The sequence below is a fragment of the Ovis canadensis genome, chromosome 2, assembly GCF_042477335.2.
Source record: "Ovis canadensis isolate MfBH-ARS-UI-01 breed Bighorn chromosome 2, ARS-UI_OviCan_v2, whole genome shotgun sequence".
NCBI lineage: Eukaryota > Metazoa > Chordata > Mammalia > Artiodactyla > Bovidae > Ovis > Ovis canadensis.
Window position 1 is genome coordinate 157,165,608 of NC_091246.1, and position 11,358 is coordinate 157,176,965.

At 42.3% G+C, this 11,358-nt stretch overlaps 1 non-coding gene across 1 annotated transcript; it reads right to left on the reverse strand.

Moving 5' to 3' along the window:
* Positions 1-9,059: 9,059 nt before the first annotated feature.
* LOC138434957 (U6 spliceosomal RNA) lies at positions 9,060-9,166 on the reverse strand. Its single transcript, XR_011255003.1, has one exon. It is a non-coding gene; the product is annotated as a U6 spliceosomal RNA (small nuclear RNA).
* Positions 9,167-11,358: the final 2,192 nt, after the last annotated feature.

Genomic DNA, 11,358 nt, shown 5'->3' on the forward strand with positions numbered 1-11,358 from the left:
CCAGAGACAGCAGCCCACCAGGCTCCCCCGTCCCTGGGATTCTCCAGGCAAGAACACTGGAGTGGGTTGCCATTTCCTTCTCCAATGCATGAGAGTGAAAAGTGAAAGGGAAGTCTCTCAGTCGTGTCTAACCCTCAGCGACCCCATGGACTACAGCCCTCCAGGCTCCTCCATCCATGGGATTTTCCAGGCAAGAGTACTGGAGTGGGGTGCCATTCCCTTGTCAGTTAGGTAGAGCTAATGGGTCATCGGGCTTCCTTAGTAGCTCAGCTGGTGAAGAATCCACCTGCAATGCAGGAGACCCCAGTTTGATCCCTGAGTCAGGAAGATCCGCTGGAGAAGGGATAAGTCTACCTACTCCAATATTCTTGGGCTTCCCTTGTGGCTCAGATGGTAAAGAATCTGCCAGCAATGTGGGAGACTTGGGTTTGATCCCTGGGTTGGGAAAGTCCCTGGAGGAGGGCATGGCAACCCACTCCATTATTCTTGCCTGGAGAATCCCCATGGACAGACACGCCTGACAGGCTACAGTCCACAGGGTCAAAAATAGTCAGACATGACTGAGCAACTAAGCACAGAACAGCACAAAGGGTCATCCATAAATGATCATGACAAGCACCTGAAAGATTCCCCTCACATCAGCTCACCTCTTTGCTGTGCTGTTTACTCCCTTTTTCTTCTGAAACCTCAGAATCAAATGTGGAACCTGGGTGCAGCCCCAGAGATCCTACAGATTCTCAGTCACCAAACCTGAGCACCACAGATCTCCCCATCACTGCCAAGCTGGTAGCATGGCTCAAGGATAGAGATTAAGTGTAGTGCCTCCCCTGTCTAACCCAAGTAACTGTACTGTATGAGAACACTGGCTTCTTTATCTCATCGTTTACTAAACATTTTTGGAAAACGCAAAGTATAGAGCGTAAAGTAATGATCACTCACATACCTGTTTCTCAGCTTAAGAAATAAACATTTCAAGATCAGTTGAAGCCATTGTGTATCCCTCCCAAATCACATTCCTTTCCTACCTCTCAAGAAGTATTCAGTTCCTGAATGTGTTCATCACACCAAATACTTGCCTTTGTAAGGTTACTGTGATATACTGTTTTAAATATTTCTAAAAATGTTACCCAGTGGTATCCTGGTAAATATTTAATAGCATTTACTAGGGAGGTTCTCCATGGAGGAAGAAAAAAAAGACCTGGCTTAAGTCATCTGCCAATTTCCATGGTGTAAACATTCCCACGATGGCCAATTTCAAGTTACCACATGAAGTGAGCACACAAGGATCTGGGGAGAGATGAGCGTACTATACGTGAGCCAGTTCCAGCATCTCACTGATTTGTTATCATGCTCTGGGTCCTCTGGTACCTTGATTTTTTTAAATAGAAATCACACAAAAGTTTAATAGCATATTATACATGGGAGAGACCCAGGAAAACTGAGTAACACACCAAAATGGCTGAAGCCCTCCCCTTAGTTACCATCTTCTGCTAAAGACTATAATATCTTGGGAGGGATTTTTCATTGGCCTGATTTGGATCACCTGCCATTCCCATGTTCAGTCATTCCAGTTAGAAGAATGGGCTGCCATGGTAGACAAGCCTGGGGCCTAAGCCCTCATCTGTAATCAGAGAGTTGATCCAGGGGAGGTTTGCATTATGTTATAATCACACAGTGAGTGACTGGCAAACCTGCTAAAACTACCTGGAGGGTGGAAGATCATATCCACTCAAGAAGGGATCTTGATAAATGATAGAATCTCCCGTGGCTATAGAAATACCCAACTCTGTTTCTCTAGCCTGCCTCACTCCTCTTCACTTCTGAACTGATACTGTATTTAGAGCACCTGTCACTAATTGTCAAATATCTTATGTTTCCTGCTGAATTATATTCAAAGTTAGTGATTATATCTCTGCTTTCCGTGTATCCTCTGTAGCCCCTGGCAGAGAACTGAGCTTATATTAATATGAGGCGTCTGATAAATATTGATTCTTAGAACCTGTGGCCTGCTATTTCAAATGGGAGATCTTTTCAATCCATTCCTATTGATTTCAACCAGAGTTTTAACTCAGAACTTTGACATTTCAATGAGATTCTGGAGATAATAACATTACCAACAATGCATAGAGTGCATTGCAATTTAGGAACCACTCTCACATTTTTTGGTCCTTACAACTGGATAGAAGGCAGGTACTATCCCCATTTTATAAATGAAGAAACTGGGGCTCAGTGTGGCTAAATGTCTTGCCCAAAGTAGACCTGGCTTTTTAAGTGGCAGAAACAGATTAGCTAACTGAGCTTTGGGAGGAAAGATTTCTATCACAGCCCCTGGAGAGGGCTCAGTGTTGTAGGAGATGTGGTAAGGGACTCTTCTGGAAAGAGCACTCTTGGGGGCTGATCTTGAGAAGCTTTGATCGCCTCTCCATCCATGAATGGATCAGCCTATGGAAACTCCAACTACGGTTGGGCATTTGCCGCCTGGAACATGTGTTCAAAGCCTGGAACTGAAGCATCTTTGTGGCCCCGGACGTTACTGAGGAGAGATTCAGCCCACGTTTAAATGCCAGATGATAGAAGCAAGTGGCCAAGCCGTGCAGGCATTTTTGCCAAGTTGGAATGGGAGCAAGTGTGACTAAGCCAATGGGACTAGAGGTGGCAAACAATTCGTGTCTGGTTGGAACCAAGCACCATGTTGGCGATAGCACTTCAGAACAAGCAAGGGTGACCATAAACCCGTGTTCCAAGGAGCCCTGTAAAGGAATGAGCTGTACGCACTTCTGTTATTTAACAGGAGTTCACCAGAGGGGCCCATCTTCTGACCTCAGCAAAAACAGAAAGATTGTCCATGTCACTGTCAGGCCTTCCCTGCCTGCTGCTAGCCGGGCAGAAGCTTGTAAAGGCAGAACTTGGGGCCCCAGACATCTTGTTTCTGTTGCTTTTGCCAGAGAGTTGCTCCAGAGGAGGTTTGCATTGTGTTATAATCACATGGTTTGCAAAATGATAGTTAAGAGTCTGTTAGCATTTCCACCCCAAACCTCATATTTTCAGCTGCTCACAGTGACTCAAATATAAGAATTCTCTTTAGGCTGAAATTTGGCACACAGGGTCTCAGGCCCAGCTGGGGAGCAATTTCAACCTTTTTTGGGACCGGATTTCAATAACATCCATTTGGCTGTTTTTGAATAACAGCAGAAGCACAACAGAAGAGAAGTTAGCATTTTTATAGCAAAATGTTGCCATTATGTGACTGAAAAACTGGTACTGGGGGTAAAAAGGAAACCCACCCTAGCAACTCTCAATAAACCCTGGCAGGTGATTATCCTTTAAGTGGACTAGGCATGTGTACTATTTTCTTAAGTCTGTATTAAAAAACCCAACCACTAGTCTGTTGTTCAGAACTGAAGAAAGATTTTGTTTAATAACATATTGTGTTTTTGAAAAGCAAAGTTGACTCAGGAACAATGACACATACCAGTGGATACCGAATTTCTGCTACACCCACTCCTTGGTGCAATTGGGACAGTGGCAAATTGTAGGGTGCAACTGAATTCCCAAATATAAAGGGAAAGAAATTGCAAAGGAGCAGGGGACAGGGGAGAGTAAGGCAGCACTGTGACTGCAAAGATGTGAGGAGCATCGCTGATGATCTGAGATCAGGGACCCCAGATCTGACCCTTCCTTCTGGCAGGAGGGAGACTTCACAACTCAAATTCTCTTCTCTACCTCTCTGCTAACGACAACTCATCAAATTACAAATGAAAGATTCCAAACAAGCAAAATGATACCAAATTTGCTAATGAAATATTTCAGAAAAAATGAAAAGGCATAGGGAATAATATAACATACACCCTTGTACCCACTACTCATTGCAAATATGATTCAGTTTTCTCTGTGTATTTTGGGCTTCTCTTGTGGCTCCAATGGTAAAGAATCTGCCTGCAATGTAGGAGACCCAGGTTCAATCCCTGGGTTGGGAAGTTCTCCTGGCAAAGGGAATGGCTTCCTGCTCCAGTATTCTTGCCTGGGAAATCCATGGACAGAGGAGGCTGGCAGGCTATATAGTTCATAGAGTTGCTAACATGACTAAGCGACTTTGACTTTTTCTGTGTATTTATCAGCTGTTGTGATGACTCCTTGTCTTTTAATGTGAAGCTTTATTGTTCTTTTTATAGGACATTATGCCTCTGCTTTGTATTTCTTAGAAATAATTATCTATATGATTCCTCCTCCTCTTTCTCCTATATTATTTAAGTTTATCTAAATTCTGTTTAAATCTATGCTTTTCCCCCTAGAAGTTCCTAAGTTCCATCACTGAAGAGGGTCACCTAAATCAAGGTTTGGAACTTGAGATTCAAAAGCACCTTTCTTGGTTAGAACCATAGTAGGATAATTTTCCTCAACGTCTGCCAAAATGTTGCCCCAGCATACCTGAAGAACTCTGTGACTGTTCCATCACAGGGACTTATCCCAGAGTCTCTAAATTCCAGCCTTTGTATGCTTTTGCCATATCAATCTTCTGTATTTAGGAAAACTGCCCATTGGCATGGCCGTAAGCCCCACCCCTTCTGTAGTGGTCAATGCCTTTGCAAATAGAAACATTGACTTACAGGTGCATTGATTCTGTACATGCTACCCGGGCTCTCTCCTGATCTCCTAACCATGACCTCTGGGACAGCATCCAACCAATCAATAAAGGGGTCAGTTTTAAGACCTGGAGATACATTTGCCCCAAGAAATCCCAATGCAACGGGCTGTAAAAGTCACGGTAGTTCCCTCTTTAGAAGCATTTCTCACTTATTTCTAGCTCATAGATCCCCGATTCCATTCAGGTATCAGGCAACCATATGCATCAGGGAGGCTGGACCCCCTCCAGGCCAAGGGAAGAAACAGCATTACATACCAGCTAAGAATCTAGGATCACCATTCCTCCATTAGCAATTGTGTAACTCTAGGTGAGTTACTAAAACTTGTGTTCTCATTTCTAGTCCTCTTGTCAGAGATTATTACAGCTGACTTGCTGGCCTTGGCAGAGTTTAAAAAAAAAAAACAAAAAAACATAAACCCTAGTAACTTGTTGATGTTGTTGAGTTCCTGAATTAACCAACCATAGGAATTTTTGTCTGCTGTATTCACTCAACCATCTCCAACACATAAAGCAATACTGGCATATAGCAGATGCTTAATACATATTGGCTGAATTGAACTGACTTGAATCTCAGACTCACCAAATTTTAGACAAGTTGTTTTATTATGTGAGATAGTGAATAACCTCTTACTTCTAATTGAAAGTATCTTGATACACTGATACAATTTGTGTAGACCAGTGGTCCCCAACCTTTTTGGCACTAGGGAACCATTTAGTGGAAGACAATTTTTCCACAGTTGGGGGAGGGGGGATAGTTTCATGATGAGTCAAATGCATTACATTTATTTATTATTATATCAGCTCCACCTTAGATCATCAGGCATTAGATCCCAGAGATTGGGGACCCCTGGTCTAGAAAATATGATTCTTTTCTATGACTGTTCCATCTAAATGAATATGGTTATGAAGAGAGCTAAGTTAATTACAGTGTGACTCCTTTCACACAGTTAATTCATTCAGGGTTGGGTAGTTAACCCAAAATGGGCCAATCATAGTCCTTCCCAAGGAGTCTGGAATTAAACTAAAGAGATTTAACTCACTCTTGCTGCTTTTTGAAATGGAAGAAAGGTAAACCTGTAGATTGTTGGCAATTGTATTTCCTATGTGTACTTGTGAGCACCAACTAAAGATTGTCCATGGGATTTTCCAGGCAAGAGTACTGGAGCGGGTTGCCATTTCCTTCTCCAGGAACCAAAAGATTAGCAGTTAGCAAAAGGGGTGGCATGAAGCAGATTGATGGAGAAATGAAGACAAAAGATAGAGAATGCTCATGGTGTATGTGTGGTTCCAATTGTTTCTGAAACCCACCTATATCTCAGTTTGGGGGGATCTGGGAAAAAAATGAATTTTCTCAATAAAATCTCCCTTTTCCTTGGGCTGTTTTGAGTTCAGTTCAGTTCAGTTGTTCAATTGTGTCTGTCTCTTTGGGACCCCATGGACTGCAGCAAGCCAGGCTTCCCTGTCCATCACCAACACCCATAGCTTGCTCAAACTCATGTCCATTGAATTGGTGATGCCATCCAACCATCTCATCCTCTGTTGTTCCCTTCACCTCCCACCTTCAATCTTTCCCAGCATCAGGGTCCTTTCCGGTGAGTCAGTTCTTCGCATCAGGTGGCCAAAGCACTGGAGTTTCAGCTTCAGCATCAGTCCTTCGAATGAATATTCAGGACTGATTTCCTTTAGGATCGACTGGTTGGATCTCCTTGCTCTCCAAGAGGCTCCCAAAAGTCTTCTCCAACACCACAGTTCAAAAGCATCAATTCTTGAGTACTCAGCTTTCTTTATGGTTGAACTCTCACAACCATACTACTGAAAAAACTTTTGACTAGGTGGACCTTTGTGGGTAAGTAATGTCTCTGCTTTTTAGTGTTTTTGTCTAGGCTGGTCATAGCTGTTCTTCCAAGGAGCAACCATCTTTTAATTTCATGGCTGCAGTCACCGTCTGCAGTGATTTTGGAACCTAAGAAAATAAAGTATGTCACTGTTTCCATTGTTTCCCCATCTATTTGGCATGAAGTGATGGGACTGAATGCCATGATCTTAGTTTTCTGAATCTTGAGTTTTAAGCTAGCTTTTTCACCCTCCTCTTTCATTGTCATCAAAAGACCGTTTAGTTCTTCTTTGCTTTCTGCCGTAAGGGTGGTGTAATCTGCATGTCTGAGGTTATTGATATTTTTCTTTGCAATCTTGATTCCAGCTTGTGCTTCATCCAGCCCGGCATTTCTCATGATGTACTCTGCATATAAGTTAAATAAGCAAGGTGACAATATACAGCCTTGAGTTTTGAGCTGGGTTCTGCTAATTGCAGAGAAGAGACCCTAAGAGTGTTTTGTTTAATTATAGCTATGAATGCTAAGCAAACAGCACCTTACTTCCTATAACTTATATGTACCCAAGAAAAGTAACAATTTTATATAAAGTATGTTATTGTTGTTGTTGTTAAGTCACTAAGTTGTGTCCAACTCTTTTGTGACCCTATGAACTGTAGCCTGCCAGACTCCTATGTCCATGGGATTCCCAGGCAAGAATGCTGGAGTGAGTTGCCATTTCCTTCTCCAGGGGATCTTCCTGACCTAAGGATCAAACCTATGCTTCCTGCACTGGCAGGTGGGTTCTTTACCACTGAGCCACCAGGGAAACCCAAAGTAGAAATACTGAAGGACAAATATACTCCTGAAACACTATTGTAAACTTTGGGTAACTTACACCAATAACAATCTATAAGAGGCTAGTTGTCTCAAGTCTACCTTTAAGCCATCTTTTATGACGCTCTCATACCAACTCTCTGTCTTTGCCCATACAGACATAGGGACCAGTCTAAGATTCTTCAAGCTTTATTTACAATGCTGTGCTCTGCTACCATGTCCTGGTTATTCCTTGTGTCATACTCTGTAAGTAGAAATCCTTTCTATTCTAGGTGTTCAGTACTTAACTCCTATATTCTGCCCCCCGCCCCTCGCCCCCCCTTTTTTGGATTAGCTTCAAATAGCTTCATGGTTTTCCTTTTATTTTTCTTTGAGGATTCAATGCACTATTCCAAGATTAACTATGTCTATTAACCTTAAACTATTCTAAAAGCCTCTTGATGAAAATGAAAGATGAGAGTGAAAAAGTTGGCTTAAAGCTCAACATTCAGAAAACGAAGATCATGGCATCTGGTCCCATCACTTCATGGGAAATAGATGGGGAACAGTGGAAACAGTGTCAGACTTTATTTTGGGGGGCTCCAAAATCACTGCAGATGGTGACTGCAGCCATGAAACTAAGACACTTCCTCCTTGGAAGAAAAGTTATGACCAACCTAGACAGCATATTGAAAAGCAGAGACATTACTTTGCCAACAAAGGTCCATCTAGTCAAGGCTATAGTTTTTCCAGTGGTCATGTGTGGATGTGAGAGTTGGACTGTGAAGAAGGCTTAGCACCGAAGAATTGATGCTTTTGAACTGTGGTGTTGGAGAAGACTCTTGAGAGTCCCTTGAACTGCAAGGAGATCCAACCAGTCCATTCTAAAGGAGATCAGCCCTGGGATTTCTTTGGAAGGAATGATGCTCAAGCTGAAACTCCAGTACTTTGGCCACCTCATGCGAAGAGTTGACTCATTGGAAAAGACTCTGATGTTGGGAGGGATTAGGGGCAGGAGAAGAAGGGGACGACAGGGGATGAGATGGGTGGATGGCATCACTGACTTGATGGACGTGAGTTTGAGTGAACTCCAGGAGTTGGTGATGGACAGGGAGGCCTGGTGCGCTGCGATTCATGGGGTCACAAAGAGTCAGACACGACTGAGCAACTGAACTGAACTGAACTGATTGCTGGGTTCCATGTTGGTAATTCTTCACTAGACTGCAGGGACCATCTTGTTTAAGGCCATGACTGTTTGCCATTTGTGCAGCTGCCTGCACATCTGTATGTTCTGATATATCCTTTTATTATTTTCTTCTCTCCATTGCATGTTGTCAAAGGCCTGGGGACTGCATCTGTTTGAGTTTTGTCTGTAGGGCTCCAAGCATTAAGTAGTATGTCAAACACTATGTAAAACAGAAAACATTATCTTAAGCAAGCTGGATTCATGGAGTCATGATGAATGGAAATGATGAGAGAGATTTGAATCCATGACTGGGACTGGATTCCATATTCAACTCCTAGCTAAGAAAGATTATTTTAAGTGTTACCACAATGAACTACCATTTCAAATGCTTTGAGCTGAGACTACTCACACAATGGTTATTTCCTTTGTAAGTACTTGTTATTTAGATGACTTAGCTATTTAAATATTAAGAGTTTTTTTGTATTAGCTTTTTAGAATTGCTCACGGATACACTCTTTTTTTTTTTTTTTTACTTTATTTTACTTTACAATACTGTATTGGTTTTGCCGTACATTGGCATGAATCCACCACGGGTGTACATAAAAATATGGAACGCTTCACGAATTTGCGTGTCATCCTTGCGCAGGGGCCATGCTAATCTTCTCTGTATCGTTCCAATTTTAGTATATGTGCTGCCGAAGAGAGCACTCACGGATACACTCTTTAGCATGTTTTCCCCTTCTCCCTCTCTTAGGCTTCCCTGGTAGCTCAGCTGGTAAAGAATCCACCCGCAATGCAGGAGACCCTGGTTTGATTCCTAGGTAGGGGAGATCTATTGGCGAAGGGATAGGCAACCCACTCCAATATTCTTGTGCTTCCCTGGTGGTTCAGTTGGTAAAAGAATCCACATGCAATGTGGGAGATCTGGGTTCCATCCCTGGGTTGGGAAGATCCCTTGGAGAAGGGAATGGCTACCCACTCCAGTTTATTCTGGCCTGGAGAATCCCACGGACTATATAGTCCGTGAGGTTTCAAAAAGTTGGACATGACTGAGCAACTTTTACTTTTCACTTTCACTCCCTCTCTCTCCAGCTACACACACACACACAGAGGTGTTCATTTGAAAAATCAGGCCTTACGGCTAGATCTATACTTGGCCGACATCTTCAAGGTCACTGATTTTACTTCTTGTCTCTGCTGTGCAGGAGCCAAAGAGAGTGAGTCATCAGGGTGAATAATGCTCTGTAATACTACCAGATTGTGTTGGTCTCTACTTCAAAGCTCTTCGTTTTAACAGAATAGTATTTCTCCATCCCGCCCACCCAAACAGCCTGCCTGGATGGTTGAGAGGCAACAGTTAGATGAACAGTAGCATCATTTCCATAGGATGCACTATGTCCCACCCCACCTATGCAACCCCCCAAGTCTGGCAGCACCCCTTACAGAAGATCTCAGCCCAAATCCTAGTCAGGTTTTGGCTGACCAGTGGTTATATCTCATCACCGCCTCTTCTCTTTCTTTCTCTCCTCCCTCTCTTTCACCTTCCCTTCTTTCCTTTCTTCCTGCCTCCCTTCCTTTCTTTCTTTCCTTCCTTTTCACTTATTTTGTTTTCACCCCTCCCATGATTATAAATATACTTTTCTTGATTAGTCTTCTGTTACTACTCATCCCTTTAGTTTCTTTCTATCAAAAAAAAAAAATGGTTTGTGGCTTTATCAGAAAAGGAAGAAAGAAAGATGGAAGAAGTTTCCATAGACTGGAATCTAGGAATCTAGTCTCATTTCCACAGCACCCTCATGACTCCTTGCAAGAACTGATTACTTTAAAAGTCACATCTCTTTGGTGGATCTACAGGGCAGGGTGGTCATGATGGGAAGAATTGATGGCAGAACTGCTGCTATTGAGCAGCCAGCTAATCACGGCACCAGGTGCTTTATACACATATCATGAAATCCTCACAATTGAAGTAGCTTATTACCTTTATACACATTATTAAAGTGGGGTTCGGAGACATTGAGTAACTTGCCCAGAGTCACAGCCAGTAGCAGGAAGACAGATAATATCTAACTCTATACAGTGCCAAGATCTGTGCTTTTTTGCTCAGCTGCTTTGGTGAGAGGGGAGATATTAAACAGTCTAGAATCCTAGCTGTTCTATACCTTTCTTTTCTTGATACTAATTTATAGAATAACTTGAAATAAAACAATTTTATGTGATCTTTCCTGGGTCACTTCAGCCCAAAGCACCTCCTTGTTGTTGCTGATGATATTTAGACATATCCTTTTTACTGGTGAATAACGCATCTTAGATATTTTGCCAGTCCTTTTTCATGTCCTACATGTGAAGTCAGAGTAATAATATAATTAATCATTCAAACTGGGACACTTTTAAAAATGAAAAGAAGTGCTTTAATAACTATGCTGGGCAACCTGGAGCTGCCAGAGGTAAACTGGGATGTATGGCCACCCTCTCATGACAAACTGTAACCAAGCGAGTGTCTCTTATGGACGAAGAGAGTATTGATGATCTGGCCTTAACTAAATACTATGGAAAACTGTTTCCATGGTATGAAGACTTCACACACTTACTCTACAAAGGTGGTGCTTAATGGCAAAGGAAGTCCCTGCAGGACTTAATAACACAGGTATTTACAACATGAAGATTTGTTCGTAGATAATGTCTGTTTGACCTGAATCACCATTTGATTCAAATCATTTGAACCATGTTAACTTTATAATTGCTTTCAACGTAGATTCTCATGGATTCTTAGTCATGTATATGTGTGTATACACACTCACATGCACATTCTTATTATCTTTATATTGAATTCAAAGAAAAGAGAGAACCTGTTCCATGCTTTTTGATAATCACAGTAATAATAGTTGCCATTACTGAGCACT